Source organism: Nicotiana tabacum, chromosome 20 (genome assembly GCF_000715075.1).
Source record: "Nicotiana tabacum cultivar K326 chromosome 20, ASM71507v2, whole genome shotgun sequence".
Classification (NCBI taxonomy): domain Eukaryota; kingdom Viridiplantae; phylum Streptophyta; class Magnoliopsida; order Solanales; family Solanaceae; genus Nicotiana; species Nicotiana tabacum.
This window is the reverse complement of record NC_134099.1, coordinates 153093879-153112215: the sequence shown is the minus strand read 5'-3', so window position 1 is coordinate 153112215 and position 18337 is coordinate 153093879.

Sequence of the window (18337 nt, the reverse complement as noted above, 5' to 3'; positions counted from 1 at the left end):
GTTCTTTGAGTTCGTTGGTATCCTGCAGTTTGTATTGCCACTGTTGCAGGAAGGTTTATTCCGCTTTATCCTGGGAGGATTTAATCCATTACCTTGGCAACGTTGAGGGGGTTAAAATTCTTTAAGGACACACAAGAAAATTGTGGACTCGGAATAATTTTGATTCTTTATTGTTTTTTCTAGATTTCTTTATTATTCTAACAGTTTTGTTTTCCGATTTTTTAACACAGTAACGCTCACACTTTCTGCAACTGAAAAAGTCTGCTTCCACAGCTTTGCCCAAACCTCTCTTGAAGAGAGTCTCTTCTAGTTCATTCCAAAAGTCTTTAGCAGTAGAAGAATAAATTACACTTTCACTGATTTTTTTAGAGAGTGAGTTTAATAACCAAGAGATTACCATATTATTGCATTTAGTCGTCCATGGAGTGTGCAGATCATTTGAGTTGATTTCTAGTTCAGGGCAGCTTCCATTGAGCCATGAATGAACGCATCATTTGAGCGGCAGCCATTCAGTGCGACCCACTCGCTGCATATTTTTAATTTCAATTATATATATATATATATATAGTTAAAAGGAAGCTTAAAATATGTATCTTATGTCAAGTTTTTACTACATAAAAAAGTAGTTGAATACAATAATATTTTTCACTGCACCCACTAATTTAAAATAGTGGATTTTTTTTTCTAAGACCATCCCCAACCCAACACCAATTTTGACACCTAACATCATTTTAGTGTAAGATTTGGTATTTTTTTATTCCAACCCAACACCATTTATTACACCATTTTTTGTGTGTGAATAGTGTTACACCAAATTTGGTGTAATACTATTCATCAATACCATTACTATTGACTATTATTTTAATATTATCTTTTACTATATAACACTTTTAATTTAACATATTATAATTTTGTAATTAGTTATAATTTTGGACACCAGCTGAGAAACTAAAAAAAATATAGTTTGCTAAGGCAAAATAAGAAGAGAGATATTGTTGGTATCCATTATCGTATCATATCGCAACATAGTCATACAAGCATTAACCAAGTTTTATTTGTATTGGGCCAGACTCACATTGCTTTGTAATTGTTCTTTACTCTTCGCTCTTTATTTTTTTGTATAGTTGGTCCGGGTCACATATAATGAGACCCAAGAGGTCTGATACAGAACAAGATGTACATTTCTCATTTTGGCATATGAAAGAAAGCCCTCTTTCTCTCTCTTGACCATAGTAAACCCTAGCACAAATTCCACTAATTTTATCTCATTTCCATTGTTAACATGGTATCAGAGCCCGAAATCTCGTAGATCCGATTGTTCTCTATCGTTTGATGTTACCCTCGAAGAGTATCACCGGTGTTTTCATTTGATTGGAGAATTTTTTGGCTTGACATTTTCATGTTCTTTTTTGCGATTGTTCGAGTTTATTGCTGGTTTTGTGTTGTCTATTTGCGGCTAATCTCTGAAGTCTAAATTTTTTCTGTTGCAACGATGTATGTCAACCTTCATCCTCGCCTAAGTTTGAAGTCATCATTTTTCTGTATTTTTTGGAGCATCGCTGGGTAAATTCTCTTCATTTCAAGGTCGTACTCTTCCGGTTGCGAAGACTTGTGGTACATATTTTCCTTTGTTTACTGTTTTTTAATCATTGATTACATGCCTTAAGGTTTTATCAATATTTTATCTAGAAGTCAACGAATTGTGCGGTTGAGTGCGTGTGTATTTGAGAGTTTTGTTTGATGGCGATCTCGTCGGGTACCTCATCTTCCTCCTCTATGGATAATTTTGCTCCTGTTGAGCACAATGCTACAAGTCATATTCCTTTTCATCCTGATGATTATATACATCCATATCACCCTCTATATGTGCATCCTTTTGAACTCATAGGCTCTTCTTTGGTCACTGAGCCTTTTGATGGCTCATATTATAAGAGTTGGTGAAGGTTTATTTTAGTGGAATTATCCCTTAAGAATAAGCTGAAATTCATTCATGGAACTTCTAAGAGACCTCCAGAAGGGTATCCTCTTCTTCGCTAATGGCAGAGATGCAGTGATTTAGTTATTGCATGGCTGGCTAACTCTGTGACCAAGGAAATTCATCGTACTGTTGTTTACTCTAAGTTTGCAAAAGACATTTGGAAGGAGCTTGAGACCATGTATGGGAAAGCTGATGGGGCAACGGTCTTTGAGTTAAAGAAAGAGGTGGCTGACATCTCTTAGGGTGCCCTTGACATAATTCCTTCTTACTTCAACAAACTCAAACAACTTTGGGATGAATTGGCCTCTCTTTCTGCCAGTTCTGATGATAGGTGCACCTGCGGGGGAAGTGTTAGGTATAAGGAAAAACAGAAGGTCTACCAGTTTTTTATAGGGCTAAATGACACTTATGTTCAAGTCAGAAGCAACATATTAAATATCAAGCCCTTTCCCTTTTTGATACAGTCTACAGTATCCTCCTAAATGATGAGAAACATAGACAAGTGTCTGTTGGATCTCATTTTTCCTCAGAATCTGCTTCTTTTAATGCTTGGTCTTCTAAACACTCTTACACTCCCAGGGTGAGTTTTGATAATCAAAGGGCTGCAGTCACTTGCAAATATTGTAAAATTCCTGGGCACAACATTGATAATTGTTATAAGCTCCATGGTTATCCACCAAATTTCAAATTCTCTAAGACTGGTGCTTCCACGAAAGCTTCAACACATAGTGCAATTGATTCATATGCATCTCAGGCATTAGTGTCTCACCCCGATTGTGGTGTTGTCCTAACTGGATTCTTTGATTCTTCTTCTAGTTTTCCTGGCCTGACAAAGGACCAATGTTCTCAGTTAATACAACTCCTACAACAAACTTATGTTACTCCTTATTCTTCTCATTCACTCATGGCATCTGCACCTTTTGCTGGTAGGATAGCTACTCACAGTGTTCTTATTAAGTCTGTTTTGTTTTCACAAGTCAGTATTTTTGATTGGATCATCAATTTTGGGGCATCTGACCATATGACCTCTCTTAAATCTCTCCTCTTTAATATTTAACCTCTTACTATTCCTTGTCTTGTTTCTCTCCCAAATGGTTACAAAGCTAAAGTTACAAACTCTGGATCTTTAACTTTGTTTCCTAATTTCACTCTCCACAATGTCCTTTATGTTCTTAGCTTTCAATACAATCTAATTTCAGTTCATCAATTAGTTGATCAATTTGATAGCATTACAGTTTACGAAGGATTTGTGTGTTACAGTGCCCTTCTCTGAAGAAGCCTCTGGCTTTTGGTAAACTAAACAATGGGATCTACAAGTTGCAAGTCCCCATGATTAGACCTGATAACTGTGTTTCTAATTCTGTTCTTGTGCTTCCTATTTCTTCTTTTGCATGTACTATTTTTGGTAGTTCTATTATTTCTACTTATAACCCAGCACCTACTGTTTCTAATAAAATAGATATTGTTTGGCATTTTAGACTTGGTCACATACCATTTTTAGAATGAAGGACATTTCTGGTCTTAGTCCTTGTCTCTCATCTAAATAATCATTTCCTTGTCCTATATGTCCTTTGGCTAGACAAACTAGACTCTCTCTTCCTGATAGCACCATTCACTCTACTGTTCCTTTTCAATTGATTCACATTAACACTTGGGGTCCTTGCCACTCTTCTTCTTCCCATGGTACCAAGTATTTTCTTACCATTGTGGATGATTATTCTAGGGCTACTTGGACTCACTTGATGGGTGCTAAGAGCAATGCCTTTGATTTACTCAAAGCTTTCATTGCTATGGTTGAAACTCATTTTTATACTCATGTTCAAACAGTTATAAGTGACAATGATTTTGAACTAGGATCTAGTACTATTGGCTCCAAATTCTTTTAGACAAGGGAATAATTCATCAGACCACTTATCCCCATACTCCACAACAAAATGGTGTTGTGGAGAGAAATCATAGATATTTTCTTGAGACTGCTAGAGCCTTGTTATTCCAATCCAAACTCCCTATTTCTTTCTAGGGAGATTGCATTTTAACTGCTACCTATCTCATTAATTGATTCTCGTCTCCCTAGTTAAAGCATAAAACTCCTTTTGAATTGCTTTATGGTTCACCTCCATCTTATGACCACCTTATGACCTTTGGCTGTTTGTGTTATGCTACTGTTCCTAAAGTCCATAGAGATAAATCTCATCCCAGGTCTGTCCCTTGTACTTTTCTGGGGTATCTTTTTGCTAAAAAGGGTTACAAATTGTATAACATTGTCTCCAAGTCTTGTTTTGTATCTAGGGATGTTCAATTTCATAAACACATTTTTTCCTTCTCCTCTAATCCTTCCTCTTTCCCTTTTGTGTTTACCTCCTTCCTCTCTTCCTACTGATTTCTCATTTATGACTTCTCCTGTTCCTTCTTCTTCTTCTCCATCTCCTTCACCTTCCTGTGTTCCTTCTGTTTCTTCTCTTTTGCCTTCTTCTGATTTTCCAGCCTCCTCTCCCCCTGATGATGTTCCTGTCAGGAGGTCCTCTAGGCCTCATAATCCTTCAGGATATCTTAAGGCATATGTATGTTCCCTTCCTTCCTCCTCTCCTTCATCCTCCTTGTCAGCCTCCTCTTCTTCCGAGCCTTTGTCTGAACTTGCCACTTACTCTCAGGCTTTTTGTATACCTAAGTGGCAGGAAGCTATGGCCAAGGAGTTTGAGGCTTTAGAAGATAATGCCACTTGGTCCATTGTTGAGCTTCCTCCAGGCAAGAAACTCATTGGTTGCAAGTGGGTGTATAAGGTCAACCAAAAGACTGATGGGAGCATTGAGAAGTATAAGGCTAGATTGGTTGTCATCTCAAGTTGAGGGTATTGATTTTCATGAAACCTTTTCTCCTATGGTGAAAATTTCCGCCATCAAGGCTCTGATTGCAATTAGTATTAAGCAGAATTGGCCCATGTTTCAATTGGATATCAACAATGCCTTCATACATAATGACCTTGATGAAAAAGTCTTTATGAAGTTGCCTCCTAGTTACATTGTTTCATCTCCCTCCACTTCTAGGCAATTGGTTTATAAGCTGCAGAAGTCCCTTTATGGTCTTAGGTAGACCTCAAGACAGTGGTATGCCAAGCTCTCTCATGCCATGTCTTCTAGAGGTTATCAGCATTCCCTCAATGACTGCTCTTTGTTCACTATGGTTTCTAGGGATTCTATTATGGTATTGGCTGTCTATGTGGATGATATTATTTTGACTGGGACTGATAGTGCTGAGATTTCTGCCCTTAAGATTTTTCTTCATCAATAGTTCAGAATCAAAGATTTGGGTTCCCTTGGTTATTTTTTGGGCATCGAAGTTTTATACTCAGCCTCTTGGGTTCTTTTGCATCAGAATAAGTTCATTCATGACCTTCTCCTTGAGTTCCATTGTTCTAATGTCACGCCTATAGTTTGTCCACTTTCTCTGTCAGTCAAGCTCAAGGCCAAGGAGGGTGTGCCTCTTCCCAAGCCTGAAGTGTATTGGTTCTTGGATGGGAAGCTAAATTTTCTCACTCGCACCAGGCCTGACATCTCTTTTTGCTGTACAGAACCTTTCTCAGTTCATGTAGTCCTCTTGTGTGCCATATTTAGAGGTTGGTTTGCACTTGCTGAAGTACTTGAAGGGCACTGCTAAGTTTGGCATCTTTCTCAACAATGCCCTTGATTTTTTGGTGCTACTTTTTGTGATAGTGACTGGGCTGCTTGCCCAGATACTAGGAGGTCTATCACAGGTTTTCGTATGTATTTGGGTGGTAGCCTTGTAGGTTGGAGGTCTAAAAAACAACCTGGGGTGTCCATGTCTTCTGATGAGGCTGAATACAGAGCTATGAGCAAGGTTATCGATGAGGTTACTTGGCTGCACATGTTGCTCTTGGATTTGGGTGTTTTCTATTCCTCTGGTATTCCTTTGTTCTGTGATAGTCAGGCTCCCACTCACATTGCCAAGAATCATGTTTTTCATGGGAGGACTAAGCACATTGAATTGGATTGCCACTTTGTTCGCACTAAGCTTGTTGAGGGCCTTATTCAGCTACTTCACACCTCCTCCTCTACTCAGTTGGTTGATATCTTCACCAAATTTTTGGTTGGTGCTGCTCATCATGATTTTCTGTCCAAGTTGAGGGCTTTGTCACCCTCCAACTTGAAGGGGGATGTTGAAAATATTGACCCTAGTCCAGATTATCTAGGCTTATGTGTTAGACCAATTTTTATTTGTATTGGGCCAGGCCCACATTGCTTTGTGATTATTCTTTACTCTTTTTTCTTTATTTTTTGTATAGTTGGGCGGGGTCACGTATAATGAGACCCAAGAGGTCTGATATAGAACAATATGTACATTTTTCATTTTGACATATGAAAGAAAGCCCTCTTTCTCTCTCGGCTACAGTAATCCCTAGCACAAATTCTACTAATTTCATTTTATTTTCGTTGTTCACATATCTATATTGATGCAAGTGGGGACACCCTATTGTATAATTTCAACCCGCGTTAAGAAGCCATGAATAATATAAATATCTATATATATAATTAAGAAAAAACTGACACATAATAGTACTACGTGTTTATACTAGGTGAAAACTAGTTGTGAAAAATCAATCCACCAATTCCCATAAAACCAACTGTACATTAATTTAAATATAACTACAGGGCTTTTCATCGGAGACCCCACTAGTGGGATTTCACTGGATCGTTGTTGTTGCTTTTCACCAGAGAATTATTTATTAATTCAAAAGGGGGATTTAGACCAAATCAATTGAGCTTATTATTTTCGACTCAAATTAGGGGTGTGTGTGTGTATATATATATATATATATGTGTGTGTGTGTAATAACAAAGAACTTTTATATACTCATTGTACACTTTGATTCTATATTCTCGATTTGACTTTGAACAATTTCCACCTAGTTTGTGTAGTTAATCTACTGATGATGAAATATTGAGCAGTTAGCGTGATAGTTTCATCTTGGAGGTTTAGCGTCTTAATAATATCCTAATGTATGCAAAATGAAGATCACAAACTGAATTTAACTACTTTTTCTGTCCCAATTTATGAGGCACACCTTTTCTTTTAACTAGTATACTTACTCGCGCGATACACGTATAGTTTTAAAAACAAAGGTTCGCATAGAGAAATATTAAAAAGAGATATATATTGCTATAAGCACGTGATTTTTGCCCTATATGAGAATTACTCCCAAAAAATTCAAAAATAAAATAATTTTTCTTTGGTGTGCAATTTTGTGATATTTTGTGATATTTTGAATAATTATTTGTATTTGTCTGTGCGTGTTTATTTGCTAAATTAATAAAAAATACAAAAATATGTCGCATTTTGCATGTAGGATTTAATTCTACAATTGATAATAATTAAATTTGTTTTACAAAAATTAAAAATTACAAAAATAGGCATCGTTTGCATTTTTAGCATTTAATGTCCAAATATACAATTTTATGCTTAATTAATACTTAATTGTGCGTTAATTATTATTGGGAGTTAATTTGCGCTTTTATAACTTAATTTAGTTCTTAATAATAGTTTAAGTATTTTTATAATTTAGTTTTAGAAAAATAAAAGAAGAAAAGAGAGCGAAAATATAAAGAAAGTCGGAATTGGGCCTCTTCTTCAATTTCAAGCCACAGACCCAAAAAATGGCCCAATCTTCCCTACGACCCAGTCCATTTCGAACTGGGTCAACCCGGTCCATAACCCAACACCCTATTATCTTGCATTTCAAAAAAAAAAATAGTAAGAAAACCCTAAAAATGCCTAAAGCATCCGCCCTCCCCCCCTATTCTCCTTCTTCTTCCTCAAAACTCCAAAGCACAACCATGGCTGCCTTTGACCCCACTCCCTCTCGTCCAAACACCATCAACAAACAGTTCGTCATGACCAAACGACCCCAAGAACCATAGCTACTGCTGTCCGCGTAGCTATCTCTGCGTCGTCACTTCATCTTCTTCGTCTTTCGTCAAGCTCGAGCTTGAGCTCGACATCCATGGCTGCCCAGCTCCACCAAGCAGTCCGCCATTGCCTTCGTCGACCGCTCGCTTCCATGGCAGCTGATTCCGCGTCAACTTATGCTGCTTCATCGTCCAAACCCCACCGGCGCAGCTGCTACTTTATCGATCAAACACCACCGGCGCCGCTGCTTCTCCTGCCTCATCGTGGCAGCTTGGTATGTCTCCTCCGAGCTGCTGCTTCTGCTTCACTCCATCTCCTTCACGTAAACAAATGAACCCCAGCTGCCTTGTTCATGCCTTTCTGCCGCGACAACTGTTGCTGCTGCTTCGGCGCGGCTTCAGTTGGCTTCGTAGGTTCGTGTTCGTCGCCGTTTGGCCGAGGTTCGTCGAGTCAGTCCATACATATTTCATGTCGAACCGGTTAGTGGATTTTTGAGTTTTATATTGTCCGCATTTTTGTTTTGATATTTTCGAATCTAAAATCGGCAAATGTTTGTTTTGTTTATCGTTTGAATTAATTTTTAGTTCATGTTCATATGTTGTTTGTTAGATAAATTTTTCAGATTTCAAAGGAAGGATTAATTAGTTATTTTTCATGTTTATTTCATGTTTGTATTGTTGTTTAAGTGAATATTTATTAGTTTAATATTTGTTAGATTCAAATTGAAATTTAATTAATTGTTTCTTCAATTTGTTTCATGTATTTGATGTATTTTCTGGAAATTGTTAATATTGTTAAAGTTCAAGTTTAAATTCATAATTGTTTCTTCTTAGTTTTGTTTTGTCATTTGCCTAAAAGAATTTAGTTGCAATAAGGGAAGTATGTTGGTTTTAGTCATTTGAATCCGTCGTTTTTATTTTTAGATTTAATTCATGTTCATATTATGTTTGTTTGATTTTGAATCCGAAATGTGTATAGTTTGATTTCTTGTTTACCATTTGTGATTATTTCTTGAATTGGTCTCATAATCTTGTTTAAAGTTTAATATAAGAATTGTTTGTTGTAATGTTGTTAGAGTTGATTTTAAGTTCAATATTATTGAATTTAAGAATCTAAATATACTTGTTTGATTGTTGTTGTTGTTTAAATCCGAAAAATAGGTTTGTTGTTTCTAAAAATATTGTTCAATCAAATTTTAGTTGTTCTTGGTTGTTCAATTTGTGTTCATGTTGATTTGTTGTTGAAATGTTGTTAAAATCATGTTCATGTGATATTGTTGTTATGATGTTCATCCGTATTCATATTGTTGTTTGAACATTGTTAGAAATTGATCATATTGTCTATATTTTGGTTAAGTTTGATTAATTGATGTGTTATAGCTGATGGGTAGTTTGGTAAATTTGTAATACGTTCAGGGGTAGTTTGGTAATTTCAGTAAGGTCGGAAGGGGTAGTTTAGGAATTGTACATTTTGTAATTGTTTATTTGAAGCATGGGGGACAAAATGAAATGGGGTGGGTTGTGATATGATTATTTAATATAAAAGGGGGACAAGATTTAATTTAAAGAGGAATCTTGCATTATTTTAAATGAAGCATGGGGGACAAAATATAATGGGGTGGTGTGATATATTTATTTAATGTAATGGGGATGAGTGAGAAGATAATGAGTTTGGTAGAGAAAGGGATTGATTTTAATTGATTAAAGGGTGGGGATTATATATAGAGAGGTCTGAAAAAATCAGGAGGAGGAAGAAAAAAAGAGAGATTAGAGAAAAAAAGGAGCTGAACATTTATTCTGAAAAAAACATTGAAACTCTCAAGAAAAGAAAAACATACAAAGAAAAATAAAAAAAAATAAAAAGTTTGAAAATTAGAAGAGAAAGTAGTACACACCTGATAAATATTCTGGTATACAGGTGTAGAAATTAAGGGTTGAAGATTAACTAGCCTTTCAAAAATCTGAAAATTTCCCTTGGTTTCTGTCCGTTATTTTCGGCATTCCTGGATTTTATTTTTGAATTTTTCAAAGCTGTCACTGGGATTTTCGTTGACTGGTTATTGCTGGTTATTGTTGTTGTTGCTGTGTTACGTATTACGTTGCTGACTTTCTTCTTCTTATATTGACAATATCAGGTACACAACTGTAATTTTGGCATTTTGTAAGCTGAAATGAAGAATGGAGTGTTAAATTTTTAATTTAGTTTAATTTAATTTCTTGTATTGTATTTAGGTTATTCATGTATTATTATTCTGTAAATCACTGTCATTTGGCATAACTAGGCATATTATAGCGACATATTAAATAACGCCTTAACCAGATTATTAGGAAATATATTTAAGCTTGATTATTAATTAAAACTGTTTAATAAAAAAAAATAGAAGAAATAATGTAAAAATGGCGTTATTGAATCAGTTTGGCAAAAATTAACTAAGTTCCTTATTCATAAGGTTTTTCGTCAACGATAAGTTAATCAGAATCATGTAGTCAATTTCAGTTAAAACATGAATTAGTTTGCGAACAAGTATTAGGACATGATGTGAATTAAAACAAAGTTAGTTAAGGTTAAATTGTTTAAATTTTTTAGAAATATGGTTTAGTAATCAAGTTTTTTCTTTCTTTCTTTCAATTTTCAGTATTTATAAATAATTAGTTTCAATAAGCTTAAGTCTTACTAACAATTTAAATTTTAATCCAACTATGGGATAATTAGTTTTTTTTTTTGTTTTTTTTTTATTTTTTTTTCCGATAATTCCATGTTGTATTTATGATTATAATTTTTATTACTTTCTGTTAATATTTGTTTTTCTCTTCTATTTAATATGTTATTTTCAAGAATGTAGATATTGATTTTATATTTATAGACAAACTTAGTAATAATAAAAAGGTAGTCATTAAAGGATTTTCTTAAAATAAGGAAGGATTTCGCTAAAAATAAATAGATGTAAATAATACAAATTTACAGGATTCTCTAATCTCATTTATTTATTTAATTATTTTAAAAAAAAAATTACTTAGAATTTGTGATGAATTGTTTAGTGAATTTCACTTCCTTCCCCAAAGATAATGACGCGCTAGACTCTTTAGGCGCGATTTAATTAATTTTACCTTCTTAAACTCGGATGCGCATTTCATGCGACCCAAATCTAAATCCTAAAACATTGAATAAAATATGTTCCGGATTGCGGGTGCATTTCATGTGACGTAATCCAAAGACATGTTTTAAACGATGTTCACAATTTTTAATTTTTTTAAAAAAAATAATAATTATAATAATAAAGTAGTAAAAAGTTAAGATTGACACATCGGTTCACAATTGTATTAAAATCAGATAAATAAGTTAAATATGACAATTGAGCGATCGTGCTAGAACCACGGAACTCGGGAATGCCTAACACCTTCTCCCGGGTTAACAGAATTCCTTATCCGGACTTCTGGTACGCAGACTGTAATATGGAGTCATTCTTTTCCTTGATTCGGGATTAAAATTGGTGACTTGGGACACCCTAAAATCTCCCAAGTGGCGACTCTGAAATAAATAAATAAATCCCGTTTCGATTGTCCTTTAATTGGAAAAACTCCCCTGTACCCTCGCGGGTGCGGAAAAAGGAGTTGTGACAGCTCTGGCGACTCTGCTGGGGATTTCTAGGACCCAGAATCTCTGGTTTAGGGTTCAGAATTCGAGCTTGGAATAATTGTTGTATTTGGCTTCGTTTGATTTTGTTACATGATCTGTGCTTAATGTGCTAATTAACTGCTTTTACCGCTTTGATCTTATGTGAACTGTATATAAGCTGTGCCGAAACCCATCTCCTCTCTGAGTCTTCTAAATCATGAAGAAGGGTGCACTTCGTGTGACTTCTTTTCTGTATAGTGTCTAAATTCCCAATTTAGAACGAGGTTGGATAAGTTGCAAAGCCGGTGAAACTTCTGTATTCCCGGTACGCTGCCTCCCCCTCGGCTCGAGCTGTCCGCTCGGGTAAGCCAGGTCTAGAACAAACACCCAAGTTCTGAACCTAGAATAACTCAGCTTCATGCCGGATCCCTAATAGGAACGCTTATTTGCATCATGTGCATTTTGACTTAGGGGACTCAACACAGGGGTTGAGTCCGTCTAGGGCTAGCAACTTGGAAAAAAAAAAACCATCCTGATGCATCTTATTTGTTTTATGTGCATTTATTTGCTCGGTCTTGCATGTTGACCGGCTTCTGAGTCTCGAGAGTGTAAAAAATAAAATAAAATAAAAATAGCAAGTGGAAAGTTAGATGATTAATTTAGAAAAATCAGTGTCCAAGTACTGTCGAAATGCTGCCGAAATTTTTTTTTAAAAAAAACATATATATTTTTACTTTTAGAATTGTTTGTTTGCCTAGAAAGCAGAAAGTGTGTAGGAATAAGTCTTTTATTTTAATTTGTTTTATTTTTAAAAAAAATGAAAAAGGAAAATAGTTTTTTTGCTATAAAAGAAAAAGGAAAAAATTTGTTTGTTTTCAAAAATTAGTTAGTTTATAGCCTGAACTACGCGGGTCTGATTCTCACCGGATGTGAGATCAGAAGCAAACCTCTTTGGTTTCGGCTCACCGTATTAAAAAAAAAATCCAAAAATATTTAACATTACTCATTTCTTTAGAAAGTTTTTCTTTTAGACCTCATTTTTTTTAAAAATAAATAAATATATTTCCTTTTAATCTCAAAATCCCAATTATTTGTTTAAAAGATATTCAAAATAAAATTCAAAAATATTTTTTTCTGTAGTATTTCTTTCATAAATTCAGAATATTAGTTCAAAAATATTTCCTTTCTCCTTAAAAGTTTTTTTCAAAAAAAAAAAAAAATTAAAATCCAAAAAATATTTCTTTAGAATATAGATAGTTTTTAAGTCAAATAAAAGTTTTTCCTTCTTTAATCACTATAATAAATGTGCAGGATGAGCACAAGTCAAAATGAACCATTCTCAGTGTGTAGCGAGATCCCTTTGCAACTCCACATGTGGTGGAATGATATGGGAAAGGATAGTATAAAGATAGTGGAAAGAGTTTTGGGAGGTTTTGTCGATCTGTTGAATATCAAGCCAAGGACAGATATCATCGAGGCTCTAATACCGTTCTGGGACCCAACACGCAACGTGTTTCGTTTTGCTGACTTTGAACTTTCACCTACACTAGAGGAAGTCGCCGGATATGCGGGGTTGAATGGGAAACTAAGAGGGCAGTATTTACTTTCACCAAGACCAGTATCTCCGCACGCGTTCTTGGATTTGCTAAGCATTAGTCGGAAGATGCAGAATGATGATTTGTCGAAGGGATGTTGTACTCTCCAATTCTTGTATCAACGGTACGGAATTCCTCAGGGTTTGGAAGAACCAAACTTCGGATTAATTCACACTGGGAACAGAATCAAGTGGGAAGCAAGACGTACTTTGGCATTTATCACAGCATTTCTGGGAGTTGTGGTCTGTCCCCGCAAAGATAAAAAAATAGAGATAGGCCTTGTAGGGATGGCCGATGTTGCAATCAAAAGAACCGACAGTACTGTGGTTCCTTTGATTTTGTCCGAAATCTACCGAGCTTTAACTATATGCCGAGAAGGAGGCAAGTTCTTTCAGGGATGCAATCTGTTACTCCAGCTGTGGATGCAAGAACACCTCCATCACCGAGTGGGATACATGAACCACGGGTTGACTGAGAGAAACTGCATTAGCGGCTTTGAGAAACGAATGACGGGCGTCATATTTCCCGAAGGCGTCGAAGCATGGCTTGCACGATTGAGGTCAACAACAGCCGACCAAGTTGAATGGGCATTTGGGTGGTTGAATGATACTGAGGTAATATACATGGCGGCCGAGGAATGTCATGTTCTTTTGATGGGACTTCGTAGCATCCAGCCATATGCTCCTCATCGGGTACTGCGCCAACTAGGAAGATTTCAGGTAATTCCCACTGATGAGGATCTAAGCAAGCACGCCATTGAGTTGAGTCCAGGAGTCGTGTTCCCCGAAGGAAAAATTAGAAAGCTGTGGCACGAATGTAGATTCCTTGAACCCAAGACTATGGTTCGAGAGCTGGCTAAGGGTGAGGTAGACCCAAAATACGATGTTTGGTTCGGGAAAAGGTTCCAGATTCGTCAGAGGCCTGCCAAAAGAGCTCACGTCCAACAATTTACGGATGATTCGCAGGAACAGTGGGGCTGGTTAGTGAGAGAGGAAGGCTACCGGGTTGAAATCGGGAAGCTGAAGCGACAAATTGAAAGGCTTATGTTTGAAAACAACGTTCAAGTAGCCTCAGAGCAGGGTGAGAAGAACAAATTAGCCAAAGAAAACCAGGCACTGAAAGCCCGAATTCGCCAAGTCGGTAAGAGTGATAGCGACCGACAGAAACGTCGCTCTGATGAAAGGTTGATAGCGGAATTGAGAAATCAAGTCAGCCAAAGCCGAGAAGACTTGGAGAGATCCCAGGCTTGTATAACAAGAATGCGGGTCAGGTGGGCCACAGTTACAACATCACGGAGAGAGCACCTATGGCAAGTAAAAAGGGACTACGAAATGAGTGTTGCGACATTGAGAGAGATAAACTCCATTCTCAATAATCGGGTCCTCAAACAAGCCCAGGATGCTAGAACAGATAGAGAACGCTGCTATGAGTCGATAGCCCGGATGGAAGAACAAATGGAGAGGTTCCAAGAGCAGCTCATTGACAATACTCGAATATTGGGACTAAAGAATCAACGGATAGAATAGCTGTGCATAGAGAGGGATAGAATCAGGGGTAGGATCAATGATATAGGGCGCTATATCACCACGAAGTGCCTAACATGTGAAGAGATGCCTCGTGATATCCTTTTTGCCTCAGTCATGAGTTATGTCCATCAGATCATGGAGGAACTAAAAAGCTTGCAAAGAAGCCTGCCCCCCAAGCCCGCGGAAAGGCCGAATGATGCCTCGCGGGCACCAAAATTCAAAGCTTTAATGTATCCCTAGTTCAATCGTGCACTTGTTTGTTTCTCGGGTCTGTTGTCTACCTATATATATATATATATATATATATATATATATATATATATATATATATATATATATATATATATATATATATATATATATATATATATATATATATATATATATATATATATATATATATATATATATATATATATATATATATATATATATATATATATATATATATGTAATAGCATTATTTTGAGTAATAAAAAAAAATTTTGGTCTTATGGCACGAACTACGCTTGGTCTGATTCGTGCGGGGTCACGATACGTAGGCAATCTCTATAGGATTCGACCGTAATTATAAAATATATATATATATATATATATATTTCAGAGCAAAAATAAGCCGGGATGATGCATGCGGTCAGAGCAAAAGCATGTTAGAAATGATTAACTGCCTAGGAGCATTGCATCCCCATAACGTGCAATTACAATATCTGTTAAGACTCTAACACTGACAAGTTTGTTGTTTTTCCAATCAATATCAGTTAGTTGTTAGAGCGTACTGGCACCGTACTATTATCAAACAAGATCAAAAGGTCCTATACCAGAAAGCATGACTGGGTCAGACAACAGCGTTGAGTCAGAAAAAACGGCCAATCAGATGCTGAAGGAAGCCCTGGAGAAAATGGAAAAAATGAGGCTAGAAATGAATGAAATGCAGATAGCCTTAGCTAGAGCCCAGAAGGGACAAGAACTACCCGTTACTCCTACCCTCCAACCAACACACACACCAGATTACCCCTCTCCCGGTCCTTCAACAAGTTTCCCAAGCCATCACTATTATCAGGGAAGAGAGGCTTATGATTCCCAAGCTCCACCACCCACTCAAAACCCTCCTCCACCAAATGTTCCCGTCTTTGTGGCACCTCCCCCAGCCCCATTGCACAGATCATCTAGTGAGCCACTGTTTCAGGCTCACGATACACAATATTACCCCCCTGAACTCACATTCAAAGCACCCGAGCCACATACCTATAATCCCCACTTTGAGGTCCCGGCGGAGATTGAAAAGCCGGCTAAGAGCCCAGAGCAGGACGAGGTGATGCGGAAATTTAAAAGCCTGGAGCAATCCTTCAGGAACATACACGGGTTAGGTAACCAGGTCAGCGTGGCTTACAAGGATCTATGCCCTTTCCCTGACGTTCAATTACCAGCAGGGTTCAAGATGCCCAAGTTCGATTTATACGAAGGGCATGGTGATCCTATGGCACATCTACGGGGTTTTTGTAGCAAAATGAGGGGAGCAGGGGGCAAAGATGAGCTATTAATAGCTTACTTTGGCCAGAGTTTGAGCGGGTCGGCATTAGAGTGGTATACAAGACAAGATCCGAGCAGGTGGTACACCTGGGATGACTTGGCACAGGCTTTCGCAGGACATTTACAATACAACCTTGAGATAGTCCCAGACCGTCTCACATTGCTAAAGCTCGAGAAGAAACCCGGAGAGAGCTTCCGGGATTTGGGTTCCGATGGAGAGAACAGGTAGCCAGAGTTGATCCCCCAATGAGAGAAGGGGAAATGGTGGATTACTTCTTACAAACTCTCGAGCCAACTTACTTTGGTCACTTGGTGACGTCAGTTGGCAAATCATTTAATGAAGTGGTGAAAATGGGAGGTATGATAGAAGAGGGACTTAAGTCCAATAAGATCCTGAGTTATTCGGCAATTAAGGCAACAACTCAGGCCATTCAGAGCGGCACGGGAGGTGCGCTAGGGAAGAAAAGGAGAGAGGAGGTCACGACATTAGAGGCCGACAATTGGTCCAGATCTAGAGGTCCTTACCCTCATTACCAACCCAGACCCCATCGTCTAAACTACCCACACATTCCAAATTACCCTCCACAACCCTACTACCAACCACAAGAACAACATTTCACCGTCCATCAAGCCCATACATACACCCAACCTCCGGTTCGCCCACAATGGTGCGCGCCGGTTCCCCACAATACATACCCACCTCCACATAACACATACCCACCACCACAAAACACCTATCCACCACCAAGAGCCTACAGGAACCCTCCAGGGATGGGTTTCAGGGGAAATCCGGCCGCCAGAAATGAAAGATTGCAGAGGCAAAGAACTTTTACTGAGTTGGGGGAAACTTATATTGCCTTGTTCCACAAATTGAGGCAGTTGGGTTTATTAAATCCTGTTGAGCCTAGATTACCAAATCCCTTACCCCAAAATATGGATCACTCGGTAAGATGTGAATATTGTTCGGGAGCTCCCGGACATGATACCGAGAAATGTTGGAGGCTGAAACATGCAATACAAGATCTTATTGATACCAACAAGATCGAGGTACAGGCACCGGAGGCACCCAACATTAACCAGAACCCATTGCCAAAGCACCCTGAAGCCCACATGATCGAGCTTGTGCACGAAGGAGGGGAGCCGAAGAAACCCTCACAGACAGTGATGATGATCCGTGCCACTCCGAAAGAAAAATCGATCAATGAGGAAGCAGGGGTACAGTTGAAGGGGGAAGATGTCAAGCCAGTGGTGATATTGGGGAAGAATCCATCTGCCGCTACAAGGAAACCAGAACCAGCCAAGTTGGTAATAACGGGAGCATCATCTGCACCCGTGGTTGTTGTGAAGGGGGTCTGCAGGGAACCGGTCATCATAAAACCAGTAGTCCAAACACCAGTGATTGATAGCAAGGCTGTGCCTTGGAAGTATGAGAAGGCAGTGGTGATGTACAAGGGACAACAAGTGGAGGAGAATAGTTGTGAGGCGTAGGGACTGACTCGATCAGGACGGTGTTTTGCTCCGGCGGAGTTGAGAAGACCCAATCCAGCTGCAACAAAGAAACCTGTGTCAGAAGAAGAAGCTGAGGATTTCTTAAAGAAGATGAAAGTGCAGGATTACTCCGTGGTCGAACAGTTGAAGAAAACACCGGCCCAGATCTCACTGCTATCATTATTAATCCATTCGGATGAACATCGTCGGGCCCTGATGAAGATACTGAATGAAGCTCATGTGCCCAATGAGATTTCTGTAAATCACCTGGAAACAATTACCAACAAAATTTTCGAGGTGAACAAGGTAACATTTTCAGATGATGATCTGCCAGTGGAGGGCACGGAGCATAATAAAGCTCTCTACCTAACTGTCAAATGTGAAGATTCGGCAGTTACTCGGGCATTGGTGGATAACAGCTCAAGTGCCAATATTTGTCCATTATCCACCCTGAACCAATTGAAGATCGACCACGGAAGAATCCACAAGAATAGCATTTGCGTCCGAGGATTTGACGGAAATGGAACAGCCACCGTGGGGGATATTGTACTTGAGTTGACCATCGGTCCAGTCCAGTTTACCATGGAATTCCAGGTATTAGATGCTACGGTATCTTATAACCTTCTGTTGGGACGACCGTGGATCCATGCAGCCAAAGCAGTGCCATCCACCTTGCATCAGAT